Source organism: Temnothorax curvispinosus, unplaced genomic scaffold, assembly GCF_003070985.1.
Source record: "Temnothorax curvispinosus isolate PA1 unplaced genomic scaffold, ASM307098v1 QBEX01006067.1, whole genome shotgun sequence".
NCBI lineage: Eukaryota > Metazoa > Arthropoda > Insecta > Hymenoptera > Formicidae > Temnothorax > Temnothorax curvispinosus.
This window is the reverse complement of record NW_020215847.1, coordinates 1-3,826: the sequence shown is the minus strand read 5'-3', so window position 1 is coordinate 3,826 and position 3,826 is coordinate 1. Positions and strand designations below refer to the sequence as shown.

At 28.8% G+C, this 3,826-nt stretch overlaps 1 long non-coding RNA gene across 1 annotated transcript; it reads left to right on the top strand.

The window, feature by feature from the left end:
- The first annotated feature begins 53 nt into the window (after positions 1–53).
- On the top strand, positions 54–1,447 carry LOC112455414. Its single transcript, XR_003040854.1, has 4 exons — positions 54–335; positions 537–662; positions 748–894; positions 972–1,447. It is a non-coding gene; the product is annotated as an uncharacterized LOC112455414 (long non-coding RNA).
- The last annotated feature ends 2,379 nt before the right edge of the window (positions 1,448–3,826 follow it).

The window sequence follows — 3,826 nt, the reverse complement described above, 5'->3', positions numbered from 1 at the left end:
ATTTACATTTTTATCGAAAATTATATGTATATTATCGGATTTTATATTACAATTCACGATTATACATATGTAGTTACTACATTTTTGTTAGCTGAACGTCTAGTGCCATCGATATCTTTTAAAACAAAGGCATTAATTCTTTTATTTCCTCTGTCAGATGATAGTGATATGATATTCAGCCTAGACGAGGATCATCTCGAGAACAATGTTACATCTGACAATGCAACACGCACTTGTATAGGAAATCCCGCCACTTTAAGTGGCACCCCTATATAAAAGCAAAGACCACGCTCACCTTTACGTTTAAAATCATTCACTACTCTTAACGTAAACATGTAAGAATTTTTTCTTAAAAGAAAAAAATATATATGATATATAATTTAATATTTGCACTTCCTGATATTGTTTCCTGATATTTTCAAGTTTTCAACGTATATTTTTAAATTTATAACGCTAAGCGTTAAAAAACGCAAGAATTTTCTTTATGTTTTAATTTATTTTATTTTAATTCTTCTTTATATTTTAATTATTTACAGGTGCCTTTGAAAGGAAAATACAGGGTAGATATAACGCTTTTATTTTATCTACCAGGTGGAAGGATAGAGAGATATCAATGCAACCTAAATTTCTATTTCATTCTTGAAAGTACATCGATACGGGAGGTGAGTGAGTTTATAATGATGATTAATCTCAACGGACTGTTAGAAATTCAACTATTAACATCCGGATGATGATGATGTGTTACAGAATGGTGGATTGATTGGTTTCATCCACAGTTTCGTAATGGAAGTTTTGGCAATTGTTCGCGCGGGCATTACGGCATTAGGCGGTAACGCTATGGTAGCGTTCTTTATGACGCAGTGTGTGCTTCTTCACAGCCCTCACAAAAATCAAGTTAGTAAAAAACATTATTTTTTCTGCATACACGTTTCCACGCTGGTTGTATATTTTATGAAAAAATATGTTTCCAGGGTCAATGTCTCATTAATGTGGGTGGCGATGTCGTAACGGTATCTTATTATGCGGATGAGAAGCACAGTGTTGTTTCAAATTGCTGACCCCAACCTCCACATTCGGCACCACCATGAACGACTATTTAATAACGGCAATTAATGCTGTTAAAAAAATATATATATGTGTATATATTTACCAGTATCAATGATGTTATAGATAGGATCGTGTATAGCGGTTCTGTGAGACTTTCATTGCATTGTGCAATACCTAATCTCAAGTATCTCTTCGTAGCAATCGACATTGTTATTTATTAATTTATTTTACAAAGATAAAGAGATTCGATACTTTATTTAACATATTATTTTTTTATGAATAAATACACTAGAACGTAATGAAACGTGACAAAGGTAAATCAGTCTGTTTTATAGATTTAAAATATCTTGTATATTTAATATCTACTGTGTTACAAAATATTTAAATGGTTTGATATTTATATGAGTTATAGTGACTATATATATTTTATATATATATACTAGACACAATACATATATATTAAAGAACATTCTTTCGATAAAATATTATATGGAATAATTTTTGTCTCAATCTTCTTGTGTTGTGTTATTCATTGATATTGGAAAGATAGTCGTCAGTTATTTTAAAAATTAATATTCAAACTTTAATCATTTTTAAATTGCAAACATAAAATTTTAAATTTTTTCAAGGGGGTATATATCATCTCTGAGGCTTAAAAATGATACCTAACTTTGGCAATTTATTTAAGGAGAATAATTTATTTAATTAAAAACTTTTTATAAGAACTTTATTACATAAACCTTAAAGAGCAAAAAAATATTTAAAAAAAACTTTTTATTTTACAAAGTGGTGCCTTAGCCGTATCGCCAAGTTTCTTTTTTAGATATAGACGCTCCCGCGATATACATGTATATTATATCGTTATATTATTATATATTGCTTATTACAGTATAAATCGTGCGTTAAGAAAAATAAATCTTTATTGTGCGAATTTTATTTGCCAAACGTAACCGTCAACTGTTTATGCGGTACATGAAAGTCACTTCATATTCTAACAAATAAACAAGTATGTTGTTAAACACGAGAAGATCTAAACGTTGAAGGTAGGACAGTAGGAGAGTAATACCATCAATGTAATACCATCCCTGAGCTCAAGCATCTTATGTTTCCGCAAACAGCCTAGATGCTACGAAACGCGAGGAGGGAGAGTGTATATACTAAGTATAAGATCGACTGAAATGTGCAAACCAGCTGTAGGCCTGTTCTATGACGTAACAATTTATATTATATTTTGTCCTATATACATACAATTTATATTTTAATAACTACTGTTTGAAATTTATAACAAACAAATATTCAAGAGAAAAATTAAAGAAATAAATGTATTAAAAGATTTTTTGTGTAATTTTTTTGTATGATATATTAATGTCATCAGTATCTTCTAAATAAAACTGAATAATTATTCATATGTAATTCTGTTCCTTTAGCTATTCTGCATAGAGATATTAAAATAAAGCTTAATAATATAACAGTAATAATACCTTTACCTATAATATTAAAGCTAAATAGATCGTACCGCGAGTCTGTATGTCTAGTTAAGACAAGAATTAATTTACGGAAAATTTCGATAAATACTGAAAATTTTAAAATATGTTTATTTTAATAAATAAATTTATTGTTAAATTTCAGTTTTGTATCTTGATATTATTGAATTGTTTATTATTATTTCAGTTATTTCTTTATTGCAACGTGTTAGAAGATTTATATAATTTTGTTTAAAAAACATCTACTGAAAGACGCATAGTTTACCGAATTTATTTCCGTTTCCAAATTTATCTTCTCGAACAATACAACTTTTTAAATATTATTCTTAATACATGTTTAAGCTATTAAAATTTACTTTACATCGCTGTACCTACTAAATTAGTATATGTACCTATATATATAGATATACACACACACACACACATATATATATATATACATACACAGTACTACGCGTGTAGCGATATATCATTATTAAATTTTTCTGTTGCGTAATATCTGTAATTCTTGTAATCTATAAAGAAATGTCCACTAAATCTAGAAACTCATGAAATTGGGGGCGCATATTTCTTCCTTTCGTAAGCATCCACTGAGAAGGGAGTTTTAAAAATTCAATCCTTAAGGGGGTGAAACGGAGGTAATATGTTTTCACGGATTTCTCAATATCTCTTAGGCCCGGTGAGATATCGACTTGGTTTTTTTATTTAAAGTAGTTACATACCGTAGCGAAACACGGGTATCAAGCTATATCAATAAATACCTATACAATATATATTGTCTGTCGACCGTACTCGCGGTAAAGACTACTTTTGGATGCAGAACGATTGACGGGTAGAGCGTTGGTATGGCATTTGGTTTAGGAGAACCTTTGAACACGAATAAATATAAAAGGAAAATTGTGTGTCGTTCCTTTTGAGCAAGGATCAAGTACGAAAATCAGGTGCTTTTTGCAATTCTGTTTAGTTTTATTTGCATTTTTATCGAGAATTATAATTTTAATTTTTTATAAAAACATAGAAATACTCAATTATATCAAAGTACTCCGTTATTGATAGTACAATCGGAAAGATAATGGTTCTACACATAAAAAGCTTAAACTAATTGTAACTATGTAGACTCAACAGAAATATATAAATTTATTTTTCTTTGCCGATTGCGCTACAAATGATAGACTACTTAAATAAGGATATTAATACATAAATAAAATATTAATATGTAGAATGTACATATTCTTCTTTCGAAAGCTTCTCTAAAAATATTAAAGAAAATATGTAATTAAATCTAACTATTTAAG